The 16533-nt window shown below is 42.7% G+C and overlaps 1 protein-coding gene across 2 annotated transcripts in view; it reads right to left on the bottom strand.

Annotated features, from left to right (window-relative positions):
* PACSIN2 (protein kinase C and casein kinase substrate in neurons 2) overlaps positions 1-14662 on the bottom strand; it is a 53121-nt gene extending 38459 nt beyond the window's left edge. For both annotated transcript variants that reach the window (XM_087722194.1, XM_087722193.1), the window contains exon 1: positions 14536-14662. The gene's annotated coding sequence lies outside the window, so the exon portion shown is untranslated. The remainder of the gene's footprint in view (positions 1-14535) is intronic.
* Positions 14663-16533: the final 1871 nt, after the last annotated feature.

Raw genomic sequence — 16533 nt, forward strand, 5'->3', positions numbered from 1 at the left:
CAAGGAGATATAAATCAAGAAGAGAAGCAACTTAGAATCAAGGAGAGAAGCAACCTAGGAGAAATTTCCTGACAGTTAGAACAATTAATCAGTGGAACAACCTGCCTCCAGAAATTATGAGTGCTCCAACACTGGAAGTTTTTAAGATGTTGGATAACCATTTGTCTGAAGTGGTGTAGGGTTTGCAGCCTAAGCAGGGGGTTTGACTAGAAGACCTCCAAGGGCCCTTCCAACTCTGTTATTCTATTCTATTTAAAAAGGTTTCTTTATGGTGCAGTATTTCACTTATACCAATGATTCGAAGCTGAATTCTCTTTGCACATTTGGTAATTTCTTGTTGACGGCTTAAAATCCTAGTGGCTCAAAATGAAGTCATTCTTTCTGCAGCACGCAATCATTTTTTCTCCTCCTCTTTAACTATTCATAATGCTTACGTACTGTACTATGTATCCTAACCCTCCCTTTTCTAAATATTTTTAGTGAAATATTTCTAAAAATAGTATCCTCAGTCTTTGATCAAAGATTATTGCATTTTACTTGTTTCCTCTTTCTTCCAAAAATAAAATATACCCACTTTTGGAAAGATGGTTCAAATCCCTGAAAACTGTTTTTCGCAGAGATTTGATTTTTATTTCTATTTAATGAACATAAAAATATCATTCATCTGGCTTATAGTCTGTTGGGAAGTCAAAGAAATTAGAGCCGATTGTTTTCACTCATTAACAATTGATTAGATTTTAATTTATGTGAGCAACTGGAACGTAAGTAATTAGGTAATTAAAAGAAATATTTCACTAGAACAAATATCCTACAGCACTGCCTGGAGAAAACAAGGTAAGCACTATCTCAAGGTTATGCAAACATTCCAAAGATAATTTTGTAGCTCCCACAGCTTTAATCCATTGGAATTAAGAGAAATGACTCATTGATCAAATATATCTTAAATATGCCAAGGACATTTCTCCTCCTCAGGTATGAAATATTCATAACCGTGTGGTTACAAGCTTCTCCACTGCACTGCACTCCACTGTGAAAAGTGCAAATGGAGATCGGATGATCATAGGATTCTGCAACAGTCATAAACCCTCATTGATTGGAAGAGCTTGAGAGTCATCTGTATGACCACAGGAACGCTGCCGTTGTAAATGTGAGGACTGGTCACAAATTTACACATAAATAAGCACATGCATATATATATGACACTTTGAGCCCAAAACCCAGCCTGAAGATGGCGAGCGAGACCTCGCTGAAACGTTGCCAAGACAATCTGAATCTTACATGGGAAACGACTAGCATACCTACACCCGTGAAAATCTTTTCACAGGTGTACTGGTCTTTTCCCATGTAAGATTGAGATTGTCTTGCCAACGTTTCGGCAAGGTCCCACTCGTCATCTTCAGGCTGGTGTTTTCAGCTTCGTGCTTGTGCGAGTAAGGTGTGGCCGGAGCTGTCGTCTTTCTATAAATCTTGGTGGGTGTGTGTGGAGTGCTGGCTTTGTTGCTGTAAGTGGGTTGATTGGCTGTGTAGTTGCATCCTGATTGATAGATGGAATTGATGTTTGTAGATTGGTCGCTGTTTCGTATCATCCTGTGTGGCTGAGGTGCTGGCTGTGTGTCTGCTGTTCTTTTGTGTTGTAATAACCTGGGTGGTGGGTGGGGTTCGTTTGTTGACTAGGGCTGGTTTCCAGATGTCTGGTAGGTGGGAGGTATCATTACGTTTACTCATGTTGTGGGGGTGTTTCTCTGTTTTGATGGCTTCCATAATTATTCTCTTGTTGAAGAGTTCTGTTTTGGAGATTAATTTGGTTCCTTCAAAATCAATTTCATGTCCTGTTGCTTTAAGGTGCTGGAAAAGGGAGGAAGTTTTTTCTTCTTTTCTGACTGCGTTTTTGGGTTCTGCGATGCGTGTGATGGAGAATAAATGCACTAATGCAATGGCCCATTTATCAAGAAACATAGCCAAAGCAAGAGACTAACTATGTCTACCTTCCGAATATGCTCATTTAATGTAATGTAATTTGGATGAGGGACAATGGTCTTCAATTGAACCCGGGCATGACTTGAGTGATTTTGGGTGCACGGAGCCTCAAGTTCCAAGTGTTTGTCATTCTTTCTTCTGGGTTGCACTATCCTGTTTAGACCCAGTTTACAACCAAGAGGTTTTCTGGACTTAAAGAGCAGGTGGTGGACAAGACCATGTCTAGAATACTGCATTCAGTTTTGGTCACTACAAAGATGTGGAGACTCTAGAAAGAGTGCAGAGAAGGGCAACAAAGATGATTAGGGGACTGGAGACTAAAACATAGGAAGAACAGTTGCAGGAACTGGGTATGTCTAGTTTAATGAAAAGAAGAACCAGGGGAGACATGATAGCAGTGTTCCAATATTTGAGGGGCTGCCACAGAGAGGAGGAGGGTCAACGTATTTTCCAAAGCACTCAAAGGTCAGACAAGGAATAATGGATGGAAACTGACCAAGGAGAGATTCAACCTGGAAATAAGGAGAAATTTTCTGACAGCGAGAACAATCAACCAATGGATCAGAAGTTGCCTTCAGAAGTTGTAGGAGCTTCATCACTGGAAGCTTTCAAGAAGAGACTGTACTGCCATCTGTCAGAAATGGTGTAGGGCAGTGAGGGCTAACCTTTTCGTTGTTGGGTGCCAAAAATGTGAGTGTGCATGCACAATAGCATGTGTATGTGCTAGCACCCCTAATGCAAAGCACCCCCTCACTTGCGTATGCGCACACAACATACCTCCCACGCTCCCCCCACACATGCACCACACTGCTCGCCTCCAACTCTTGGTATTTCCTCCGGGGGCCGGGGTAGGCCGAAAATCAGCTGGCTGGCGTGAACATGCGTGTTGGAGCTGACGGCTCGTGTGCCAACAGATATGACTCTGTGTGCCACCTGTGTGTAGGGTTGGACTAGATGACCTACAAGGTCCCTTCCAACTCTATTAATCTGAGGGTGTGTGAAGATTAGGAGAGCGCTCCATTTGTGCACCAGCTGTGACCTTTCCTGGATCGTGACTCCCTGAGCTAGACAAGAGTAGCCTAGATATCTCTTGTCCTGACTACTGCAATGCTCTCTGCATGGGGCTACCCTTGGAAGCTTCAGTTGGTGCAATTGATTTGTCCTCTTTATGCTCTTTTCATTTCTTCCTTTTTATTCTTGTAAGCTGCCTAGAGTAGCCTCGCAGCGAGATAGATGGCAAATACATTTAATAAACAAACACATACATACACAAACAAATAAACAAATGTGTGTTATAATTCAGCTCATTGAATTATGAGAGCAAGCCAATTTTCTACATATCTCCAGCAAATACTCCTATTCATGAAAAAAGTAAACAAAAAGAACAGTAATTTAGTGATAATTTATATTCTCCAAAGTCTGAGCATTTAAAAATCAGCAGTTTTGACTAGCCCAAAATCCCACTAAAGTAACCAGTCAGCCAGCTTTTTATGTCAGTGGTTAGATCCTTCACTGTGGAGATGCAAATATCAAAGTGTGTCAGCAACACTAGATTTGGAAAACAGTCTGATTACCATCTCAAAGATATAAATTCAAGTGATGCTCAGGGAAAAAAAAAGTACTAAAATCCACAAGGGATTAATCAAAACTAAATTAGAAAATATACACAGAGTCAACCCACTTTATTATCTTTTGTTGCAAGCTCCACTTATTTTTCCTATATATGTATATGTAAGTGTGCAATCTTGATTTGCAACAGTCTTACAATCAATCTTTTTCCATTCTGCCTTCATTTTATTCATATTCTACGTCTGGAAGTTTGGCTTAGGTTGAGCGATTGGTAAATCCATACTGGCTACCAGCCCATTTTATATCTAGGCAGTCCAAATGAGTTAATTTGAATGCTAATCATTATGTTAATGTAATTTAAGGCTGTGAATTATTAGCTTATTAGTGATACAGTTAAGGCACACTTAATACTTAGATGGTACAGATTTTTATTTCACTGTTTTAATTTCATATTACTGATACATTCTTAGGTTGCATAATTTTTCAGATTAAAAAAAAACTATGCTAGGCATTGTTTCCATACAACAGCTATCCTGCTTGAGCAGGGGGCTGGACTGGAGGATCTCCAAAGTCCCTTCCAGCTTATTCTATTCTATTCTATGCTATGCTATTCTATTCTATCATTGTTTTCGCAAAGACTATGGCAGAATTATTGCAGGATCAACCAGAATAGTTGGAGATAAGTTTTAACTTAACTAAACATTAAGGCCATAGGCCCGTGATGGTGAACCTGTGGCTCTCGGAGCCATTTCTGAGGGCACGCAAGGCATTGCTCTGTCAGCTCCAGTGCGCACATGGCCAGCTGATTTCGGCCTTGATTTTTAGCTGTTTTCGCCCTCCAGAGGCTTCCCTGAAGGGCGAAAAACAATCCAACGCACAAACCAGAAGTTCAGAAACCAACTTCCGGTTTACACATTGGGCTGTTTTTCGCCCTCTGTCAACTTCAGGAGGCTTCCCTGAAGCCTCCGAAGGGCGAAAAATGACCCAATGCGCAAACTGGAAGTCAGAAAATGGGCTGTTTCTGCCCTCCAGAGGGGCGGGAGAGGGTGTTTTTGCCCTCCCCAGGCTCCCAGAAAGCCTTTGAACGTGGGGAGGGCGAATAATGGACCTACAGGCCCACCAGAAGTCGGAAAATGGGCTGCTTGCGGCCTCCGGAGGGCCTGGGGGGAGGCTGAGGCGGCCATTTTCACCCTCCCCAGGCCCCAAGAAAGCCGTGCGCGCATGCACGGGGCGGGGGGGGGGGGTCATGTGTGCATGCGTAGGGGTATGGCACGGGGGGCATTAAAGTATGAGGGTGGGAATGCAAGTGCTTTTGGCACCCAAAGAGAAAAAGGTCAGAGGCTTTAAATCTCAAAGATACAGGAACATGCTAACCTGCCTTTCCAGTTGGACTAAAAACTGTTCTTACACAAGATTAAGGTATTTTCCTAGACATTCTTTAGTTCATAGTCAGGTATTAATTTCAGTCTTTCTGAGGAGCATAATAAATCTGCTTGGTTTTCTTCTGAGAATAGAATGAACCTCTTATATATGTTTTCGTAGATTTTCATGGGTGCAGGTATGCTGGTCTTGTTGTATTCGGGTCTTTTCCCATATAAGATTGAGATTGTCTTGGCAACGTTTCGGCGAGGTCTGACTCGCCGCCGAAACGTTGCCAAGACAATCTCAATCTTACATGGGAAAAGACCCGAATACAACAAGACCAGCATATACCGTATTTCCCCGAAAATACGACATGTCCTCATAATACAGCAATGCCACATTTTTCCGGTGGGCAAAAATATAAGCCCCCCCTGCATATAATCCCCCTGAACAACCCCCCACCTCCGGCCAGGCAGCGCACCGCTCACCAACCTGGCAATATCATGAAGGTGCCAAGCCGCGGGAACCGGGGGGGGGGCCAAAGGTGATCACGTTGCTTGGTGCCTCCAGGATACCGTTAGGTTGGTGAGCAGCGCTGTGCCCAGCTGAAGAGGGGGGTTGCCGGGTGGCTGCTCATGAGCGTGGTCGCTTCATGGCTGTTGTGTTGCGTTGCTGCGACCGCAACACAGCCATTCGCCCATGAGGCTGTGCCCGGCTCTTTGGGAGCCCGCTCACAAGAGAGCAGCCGCCCAGCAACCCCAAAACAATAAACCCTCCCCTCATAATAAAGCTCAAGCCATATTTTGTAGGTAAAAAGAAGATAGATAGATAGATAGATAGATAGATAGATAGATAGATAGATAGATAGATAGACAGACAGACAGACAGACAGACAGACAGACAGACAGACAGACAGACAGACATACATACATACATACATACATACATACATACATACATACATACATATATATATATATATATATATATATATATATATAGCAAGATTTTATAACTGCCAACGGTAACTGCTTATATCAAAGTAGGGCAGAATATCATGCAAAACACTTGGTAAATTAGTTACAACTGCTTAAAAATTCTACAGTCTGTCAAACCATTAAACTGTAATGTCTCCCTGGACTTTCAACTCTATTATGAAATAGAGTTGCATCACACATTAAGATACTACTGTTGTGGCCCAGGTCGCTTCCTTGGCAGAAGCAGCAATCAATAGAGTCCTTTATTGCTTTGATTAAAGGCCACACCAAATAACCCTACCACAGCTGGTAAGGCACTACCCCACGCTAATCTGAAGGCAGCCACCCTCAGTCCCCCAAACAAAAACCACGTAAACAATAAAGAAAGTCCAAAGAAAAGGTGCACGGCCCAGAGTCAAGGCCAAAGGCAATTCCACAAGCCCGAAGGCAAGCCACAGGCAGGAGCCACCAGTCAAAGTATAGGGTTTCCTGCCTAGGCAGGGGGTTGGACTAGAAGACCTCCAAGGTCCCTTCCAACTCTGCTATTGTATTGTATTGTAAAGCCAGGGGAGTGTAAGTCAAAACAAACAATTGTTCCTGACAAAGACACCTCCCCCCTCCCCACAGCTTCTCCTTAAGTCAACCTACACTAGGTGTTCTGTATGAGAAGGTGCAGGGTGTCTCCCGAATAGCCTTGCAGTCCTTCTCTGGCCTTGCCTGAGCTCCACTCTTCGCGCCCTTGGATCAAGTGGAGGGGGCAGTTGTTCCTCATCAGAGGGGATCTGCTGCCTATTAGCACCGCTGCCTGTCAGTAGCCCATCCTCCTCCGTGTCTGTGAGGGCAGGCGGCTCTCTGTCCGGTTGACCACCTCCCCCAATGCCTAAGGGGCCTAGGACATTATTGTCCTCAGCCCTTGGCCTCTCCAAGCATTCCAAGGGACACACGCCATTCCCCATCCGAGGGTCCCGGTTCCCACTCCCAACCAGGCTCCGATGATGTCATCGCAACTACGGTATTTTACAGGATGTTACCAAAAGATACACCATTTCTAAGTATGCTAATACTCGGATGTATGGAATCCTGTGAGAAGGTAAAATCCTCCACATCTTCTAGCCAGTCCACATGCTAACCTTGTCCATGCCTGACCCCAGGAAACTCCGAGTCACAAAACAAAGAACCAACTTGAGCCTTTCGACCGAGTTTGACACTTTGGATGAAACTGATAGGAAGTCGGCAGATATCAGTAACTCAATAAGGAGCCGAGGTGGTGCAGTGGTTAGGGTGCAGTACTGCAGGCCACTTTAGCTGACTGTGATCTGCAGTTCAGCGGTTCAAATCTCACCGGCTGAAGGTCGACTCAGCCTTCCATCCTTCCGAGGTGGGTGAAATGAGGACCCGGACTGTGGGGGCAAGTTGCTGACTCAACTTGCTAAAAAATTTGTAAACCACTTAGAGAGGGCTGAAAGCCCTATGAAGCGGTATATAAGTCTAATAAATAAATAAATAAATAAATAAATAAATAAATAAATAAATAAGAACCATCAGAAATTCCCCCAGGATATGAAAATCCTTTACTTACACACACACACACACACACACACACACACACACACACAAATTCCCCAAACATGGACGCATCACCCAAGGTCAACACCAAGGCACATAAAGAGGATGAAAATGGACAAATGTGACTGCCATTCAAGTAAACATTTCTTTCAGGATATAGAGATTACACCAATTAATAAATTAAAGACCCCTTTTTTTCTGACAGCTACCTTCAAAATCTACAGGGGGGATGCTTGACCATCCCATTTTGGGCCGTTAATTACAATTTCCAATAATTCCTCATTGGCAAGCTCTGTTGCTCGGAGGAAGATATATATATATATATAGAAATGTAACGTGGGTAGCCAGCTTTCGACCCCTATACTGCACATTATGCTGTTGAAATAAACTTTGCTCCAAATAATCTATGGAGGACTTGGTCTGGAGTCGAACTCGGAATTTTCTTCTAATACTAGCCTATCTTTCCGGAAGGCCTTATGAATGCACTGTTTGAAATCCTACCATTTTGCGCAATGTCTCTAGAAAGAAAATGTTATGTGCAATAATAATATACAGCATGTCTGGCCTTCCTCCTGAGCATAGTTTCCCAATACATTCGTGACTGGGATTTCCTGTAAAAAATTGCAGTGTTCTGATTACACAATAGGAGGATAAGAAATGTAGTGCAAGTATGGTTTTATATAATATTCCCAGTGCAAAATGAAAACGTAAAGGCAGTATCACTAAATTTAGGCTATGCAATGTCATTCACTAGACCGCTCCAGGTCTTTCCGTCCTTGCAAACACCGTAGCTTCAATCATATCTAGTATATACCAATAAAACTATCTCTCCCTCTCATCAGTTTGATCAGGTCTTTCTAGATCTTCCACCATCTTTCAACATACAGCTTTGAATGTATGTATGTATGTATGTATGCATGTATGTACCATATTTTTCAGACTATAAGACACTCCGGATTATAAGACATACATTAACTTTAGAGGAGGAAAACAAGAAAAAAAAATCTGCTTCTGCCTTCGCAATCTGTTTGCTGCCGCCATGGCCCATTCACCACTGCCACCGTCTGTTTGCCGCGGCCCATTCGCCGCCACCACCCATTCACCTCCTAGAACAGCTGATCAGCGCCACATCAACCCTCCTTCGCCCGCCATAATATTCGAGATATAAGATGCACAGACATTTCCACCCACATTTTGGGGGGATGGGAAGTGCCTCTTATAGTCCAAAAATACGGTATGTATGTACGTACTGTTATGTATTTATTTATTTATTTATTAGACTTATATACCGCTTCATAGGGCTTTCAGCCCTCTCTAATGTATGTAATTTACTCACTGATTGCTCTTCATTTAATCAATCTACCAATCTACTTTCTCCCCAAAATGAAAATAATCGGATACTAGTGACATTTTGCCTGTGTCACCTTGTTCATGAAATTCCTTTTCCAGAGATAGTTTAGATTGGGTGTTTTGTACATATTAAGGCTCAATCAAGAGCTTATAATAATCGATAATGTTCTTAGAATTATTATTGTGCTTTGCTTTTACTGTACATTCATTCATAGGTCATACAATTTCCTTTTCGGGCTAAACAATATTATGAAAAGCCCAGAAAAGGAGTAAAAATAGTCAGCTAAAGAATTTGAAGACATGAGATAAAAAACAGTAAAGGAAATACAACTAAATCTAAACCTCAATATACAAGCAAAGTTTGCATGCAAAAGCAAACACAAGAAAAAGATCAATAGCACAATAAAAGTAATTTTAAAACTGCAAGAAAATTTCAATACAATTAATAATTAATAACATAAGGGAGGAATCAGATGATTTCTAAGAGCTATAGTTAGCGATATTTTTGTGTGTGTGACTTTCTTAGATGTTTCTGAAGAGGGATCAGCCAAAAAAAAGGGTAAAGACCTCCTGGTCACAATGGCCATTAAAGATGCTAACAATAACACCTCTTTATACATTGTAAAGGGAGGTGGTGGCCCAGTGGCTAAGAAACTGAGGTTGTTTATCAGAAGGCTATCAGCAATTCAGCCGTTGGAATCCCTAGCGCCGTGTAATGGAGTGAGCTCCCGTTACTTGTCCCAGCTTCTGCCAACCTAGCAGTTCAAAAGCATGCAAAAATGCAAGTAGAAAAATAGGGACCACCTTGGTGGGAAGGTAACAGCATTTCGTGTGCCTTCGGCATTTAGTCATGCCGGCCACATGACCACGGAGACGTCTTTGGACAGCGCTGGCTCTTCTGCTTTGAAAAGGAGATGAGCACCGCCCCCTAGAGTCGGGAACAACTAGCACATATGTGCGAGGGGAATCTTTACCTTTACTTTATGCACTGTAAACTGTTCTCATTTCTACCAAGTTGCTTCATATCTCAACTTTTTTTCTGTTAAACTTCTCATCAATTCCATCCAATTGCTTTTTCTCATTTCTCCACCCATCCATTCATTTCATCCTCATTCGTTCTCTTCATTCATTTGACAATTAATTGTCAAGCTGTCATTGCGATTCATCCGGGAAGATATCAAAGGGATGGATAGCTTCTATTCTATCCCTATTCTGCCAACACAGAAATATGCACAAGCCAGGGCTGGAAAGAACAGCCATAAAAAAGCCCTTGGAAAAGTTATTCAAATGCTGTGGTCAGCACTGCACCAAAATCATGCAAGCTGCAGAATTCTCGGTGATATTATGGAAGTAAAAGTTGGACTTTGGCCAGCCAAGGAAACAAACCGAAGGATTATCAAACAAAATCTACCCAGAGTTTTCACTCAAGGCACAAATCATCAGGGTCAAATTATCCTACTTTGGACACATCCTTCACAGCTTCATCTCTCTGGAAAAGATCAAAGGAAAGAAGAGGACAACCAGCAGCAAGGCAGATGGACTCAGATATGAAGGCAATGAGTGTCCCACTGGGAGGCTTGAAAGAACAGGTTAGGGATGAATCATCATGGAGAAGATCTCTCTATGCAGTTGCTAGGAGTCAAAAATGATTTAATGGCACATACACAATCTATCTCTTTCTATGAGAAAAAATTCCACAACATACTTCCTTGCCACTGGTTAACTCACCAGCATTTCTATTTAATCCTCAACCGTTCAGGCAATTTGTGCGCAGATTCATCTTGTACAACAACTGTGTCTTTTCGGGGAGTGGCAGACCATTCTCTCAATAATTCATCATGCCTTAGCTATCTCTTATTTGGACTAATGCCTTTAAATAGACTGCCCTTAAATGCAGCGTTATCTAGTCCAGAACAAAACCATGCAAATGTTACACTGGCGCTCTTCAATGTGTTTATTAGATGGCTCCGCATTGTTAACTAGTTACCAACTGGTTTTTGGGAGCAATTCAAAGTGCTGCAGATCCATCTTTATAAGCCATTCAAGACCCAGCCCTGGATATTTAGGGATTGCTCATCTCCAATCATTTCTGTCCACCCTATAAGATCAGATGGGGTTCCTGTACTCTGGGTTCTATAAAACAAAACCGTATCATTCTTATTAGAGCCTACAGCAGTCGTGCCAAACCTATGGCACACGTGCCAGAGGTGGCACATACGGTTCTCTCTGTGGGCACGTGCGCCGTCGCCCCAGCTCCGCTTCAGGTCTCTGTTGCGCATGTGCACGCACTTCCCACCAGCCAGCTGGTCTTTGGGTTTCTGCTGTGAATGTGTGGGGCACGCATGTGAGTGGTGCGCATGCACACCTTGTGGTTTTATCAGGACATAAGTGCATGCGCCCATACCTTGCAGTTTGGGTGCATACGTGCACTTTGGGCAATCGGTGTCTAAAAGGTTCACCATCTCTGGCTTAGGGACATGCCTTATCTATTGTTGAACCTGTTCTCTGGTATTCCCTCTGGTCTGTTTTTCTCTGACCCAGCTGACCTTCAAGAAAACTGTAAAAAGCCCGGTTTTTCCAAGAGGCCCAGGCTATAATATGAATATGTTCTTTTCAATTTCTGCATTCCTTACTGTAATGCTATTATATTACAGTGCTTATTCCTCTATAGTTTGCTACCTTGCTTCTAATCAGACAGGTTTTACACACAAAAGTCAAAAAAATTGTTTGTCTAGCTCAGGGGAGCCCATAGTAGAGCCTCACACACCGAAAAGGGGCAATATATTGGATATTCTGGCCAAAAGTCATTTAGGAAAAAGCTTGTACACCAAATTGTAGCCAAAACAGCACAGAAGCTCGTGCAAGATTCTATGCACAAGTGATAGTAATTTGGCAACAATACCCATACTTCCAAACAGTATGAGGAGGTGTAAGGTTCACATGTTACACATAAATATAACAGAATTTAATCAATGTTGTTTTAGCAGAATTTGAGAAGATTCAACTGTCATCATTACTGGGGGGGGGGGGGGATTTAAGAGAATCTCAAAACAGCATAACTGATTATTTCATAACAGTTATATTTCTATTTCCAATTTGATCCATTTGCTGCCGTTCAAGCGGGATCTTCCAATTTATCAGGATTAAGCCTCAGTTTATTCATTCATATTTAATCCTTCGAGGAGATCATTTAACACTTCGTAGCATATGTTAGAATTTATAATCTACAAACTCGGTTGAGATATTAAAAAGCATGAAAGACCACAGAACTTTCAGGATTTCAGATTGCTATTGAACAAAAGTTTGGGGTTTTTTTTGGGGGGGGGGGAACACTCAATATCACTACCTATAGATAACCCTGCAAGAATTTGTCTCCACTTTCCACATTGGTCAAATCTCCCAGATGGATCCCATGGTTGATGGCATGAAATATAGAGCATTCAGTAGGAGCACACTCCCCTTACTATTATTACTAACCCTAAAAAAATTTGAAGACTGAGTCACTATGTTAATATAAAATGAACAATTATGGTCAGCAAAATCAAGATAACTTACTGCTCTGTATCTTCGTATGTCTATTTTTTAACCCTATTTGCCATACCTTGAATAATATCATACTTTTTTTTTCTTTTCCATGGTTTGGATCTCATCAAATCAAGGGTGTTTTTCCACCAAATATCTAAACATTACTTGGTATCCTGGACCTAAAGGGTTAATTTTGGATCTAGGTGGTTTCTCTTCTAAAATTCTAAATGTGTCTCATTCCATATATATAATTACTACTGTTTATCCCCACATCTACAACTTTGGCTGGCAAACTATTTTTTTTTTCCTATTTAACCATCCTAATTCTCAGACTGCCTGGACAGGTCTCTGCAGTTTTCTTGAAAGGGTTCTTCAGAAGTAGTTTGCCATTTCCTCCTTCCTAGGGTTGAGGGAAAGTGACTGGCTCAAGGACACCCAGGTGGCTCTGTGCCTAAGTCAAGACTAGAACTCACAGTCTCCTGGTTTCTAGCATGGTGCTTTCATAATTAAAAGCCAAATCCAAAACAAGGTTTACAAGGAAAAGGTGAAAGATAAGCTAACTAAAGAACTTTTTCATTAACTGAATGCCAATCCAGATTGATAGATTCAGTGTTAGCACATTATTCTAATGTTCATACTATTGAATCATATTCTAAGCTACAAGATGTATGCATGCAGCCTCTGGTTTGTTAACATTTGGTGTATCATGCAAACCCAGATAATTTTATAATTCAATTAACCATGGTTAAGGTAACCAGAGGTGTGATTAAAGAACGAGCAGTGAGCAAGTGCTTCAATTCCAAAGCAACCATTAGGCCGCAAGGTAGAATATATTTGTCTAATATATTCCATGTAAGAAGGAAAATATTATGAAATCAATGAATACTAATTTATCTTTCTAACCAAGTCAGACTACAAGTAGTAATTTATAATCATAATTGAGCCCAAGCTTATTGCTAAGTGAGAAATTTATTAAGTCAGTTTTGCCCCATTTTATAACTTTGCCTGCCACATCTGTTAAGCGAATCTTAAATTAGTAACACAGTTGTTAAATGAATCTGGTTTCACCATTGATTTTGCTAGTCAGAAGATCACTAAAGGGGATCCTATGATCCCAGGACACTGCAATAGTCATAAATGTCAGTTGTCAGGCATCCAAATGTAAATCACATGACCATGGGGATCTGCAACAGTCATAAATGTGAAAAATGGTCATGTGTTACTTTTTTCAGTGCTGTTGTAACTTTGAATGGTCCACTAAATGAACTGCTGTAAGCTGAGGACTACCTGTACCACCAATCTTTATTGTTACAATGTCATTAGCCGTGGTGGCACAGTGGTTAGAGTGCAGTAGTGCAGGCTATTTCTGTTGACTGCTTGCAATTTGGCAGTTCGAATCTCACCAGGCTCAAGGTTGACTCAGCCTTCCATCCTTCCCAGGTAAGTAAAAAGAGAACCCAGATTGTTGGGGGTAATAGGCTGACTCTGTAAACCTCTTAGAGAGGGCTGTAAAGCAGTATATAAGTCTAAGTGCTATTGGTCATTCGTTTTTACTAATAACATTTTTTTAAAGGAGACTTGTCCATTTGTCTCTTAGATGTCAGAAGACTCCTGGTCTTTTAAGCTTTCTCCTTTTCATCATTTTATTACCACCGATCTTCTCCTGAATGAGTTTTTTTTCTCCCTTCATTTTAAACCACTCCGTGAGAAACGAGTCCTGACTCAAAAGTCATCCAGGCAATTTTGCATGGCTGGAGATGCAGCCCTACACACAGACACCAAACACACAACCTCGACCCGTTCCCACAAACGGAGGGCTGGGTCAGCCACCACTCCCACTCCTCCTAGCGAAGGGTGGGCTTATAGGAGGAATTCCACCCGCGAAGCAAAGCTGGATCCTCGATCCGCCCTCCCCAGCCTTGGGCGAGGCTCATTGGCCGATGACCTTGAACCAATCGACTTCTTCTTCGACCTACTCAGGGGGCAACGAGCTCCTTCAAAAAAGGGGACCAAAAGGTGATCACAGGAGGATCGCGAGTGGGAAAAGTCCACTTTCAGACTTTTCGGACGACCGGCAGCCTCCACCCCCCTGCCAGATTCCCCCCCCCCCGCCGGGATCCATCCCGCTAGCCTGCGACCCATCTTCGCTATAGGCTGAATGGGAAAACTCTCTCGACAGGAAGCCGATCTCCCTTCTTCGCTTACTTACTGGTCCACTAAGTTCCCCGGCTCCAAGCGGCGAAGAGGAGGGTCCGCCTCAGCCCTTCGCCTCCACGGCGGCTTCCCCGGGGCAGCTCGAATGGCCAAGCAACTCCGATCCTAGCCCCCGCCCCCCTCCCTCCCTCCCTTCCTTCTCGTCGCCTGTCTCAGTTCGGAGGCAAAGGACTCCTTTCACGGCCTCCGCCGTTCTCTCCTGGGCTCTCATTGGCCGCCTCGAGAAGCGGCCCCTCCCGATTGGATGGCGGGGAAAACTGCAGGATATCCGCATCCGCCCCGCTTTTAAGCCGCTCCCTTCGCTTCTGGTGTGGCTTTTTTTTTTAAAACGAAGGGACCCATCCCGTTGGTTCTCCTCGCGAACCAATCGGCTTCAACTTCCTACTTCGACGGCGGAGAAGTAGGACGCATGCGCGGAGCGAACCTGGAAACCGGGCTGATCACCGTTTTCCAAGGCTTGGATTTGGTGGGATGGAAGATCCTTTTCCAAGGTGGTTCTCGGTGATCTCTGAACTTGGTGGTTGGCTTGTGCGCACGTTTTGTTACCCGGTTAGGTAACCAAGCGCCTCCAAGCTAGGCAGGACCAAGGAGTCCACACTCCGACCCTGATCTATAGCGATTTTCTTCTAATTGGATCCCTTCTAATCTTGTAAACGATCCCGTCTCCTGTTTAGCCAATCAGAGTCGTGCTTTTTTTCCAGCTGCTAATCGACGTTAAATTTCTAAATTTATTTTTTCTCCCCAAGAGATTGTGCAACTTTGCTTGTGATCCGAGTTGTTGAAGGAGAGGATTGTGGAAGCAGCATCAAAGTATGGCTGTGACTTGCTTTCTTTATTCTCCTCCACCCTTAGCTTTAATTCAGGTAGGAGGAATGACGAATAGTTATAAATCAGCTCACAAGAAATCGGACTAGTTTCAATAACAACAGCCAGCCAATCAAACCATCCGAAATCAGACCATGACTCAGAAGTATCTGAACAAACAACATTCAGACTAAATTGCATCACATAAAAAAGGTATTTAAAGACTTGAGTTCTGACAGATGAGCACAATTCAAAGTGCACTGATGAGGTCTCCTCGAATGGTGACGAAACGCAACCAGAGCTCGAACCAAGAGCCCCAACCAACGATGCATAGATTCGAACCTCGGCCTTTGGGACCAGCAGACATCCCTGGGTCTCGGGATCTCAGCAGGACCAGTCCTGATTAGATGAGAAGATTCCGGGAATTTCAGCGCTAGAATTTTGGCTAAGAAAATGAAAATCCGGAAAGAAGGCAAACGTTAAGCCAGTCTCATCTTGTTGCTGAATAATTTGTATAAACATACTACCAGGAGTCACACTTTAAAGCTTATAGGCTCTAGTCTGGAACATCAAAGCCATTCTAGGAAGCTACAGAAAAGCCAAGAGAGCGCATTTCAGTGTAAAATGAAACGTTCTACCCAGGCTTACTTTTCAGGAGGCACCCTGATCCAGAAAGAAAAAGAAGCTGGTATGATACAGATAATTCCTAACCAATTGCACTTTCCTAAATTTTATTAACAGTCACACAAGGTTTGGTTACCTCCTGAGTGTATTACTGAAACATACTGTATATAGGGGGCCTTAAAGAGCATCCAGAATATCTTGTTCAACAGCTATTTGTTAAAGTCAGCTCTCTTAAAGTCCAAAACACTAGTTATCTGTGGTTGCATTATGGTGAATTCAAGTATAACATTGACATTTTTCCTCAAAGTTCCTATAACTTCTCCCTCAACCATTTCATCCCTATTGGTAAAATTAAGTCCAGTATAACTGTCCCTCTTGTTCCCTCCTGTTATCTTTTGCATGTCAATGTTGTTAGCTTGCCATGAATTTGCAGGATCCAGTCTGGGTCAGTTACCAGGACCAGAGGTTTACTGTTCTGAGCTTTCAGCAATGCTGGAGCCCATCCTCGGGGAATTCAAGTTCCCTGAAGAAGGGTTCCAGCACAAGGTTTTTTTTTTCTCGTTAT

This window comes from Thamnophis sirtalis, unplaced genomic scaffold (assembly GCF_051295495.1).
Source record: "Thamnophis sirtalis isolate CommonGarterSnake01/CBP01778 unplaced genomic scaffold, rThaSir2_p1.2 scaffold_9, whole genome shotgun sequence".
In the NCBI taxonomy this organism is placed as follows: domain Eukaryota; kingdom Metazoa; phylum Chordata; class Lepidosauria; order Squamata; family Natricidae; genus Thamnophis; species Thamnophis sirtalis.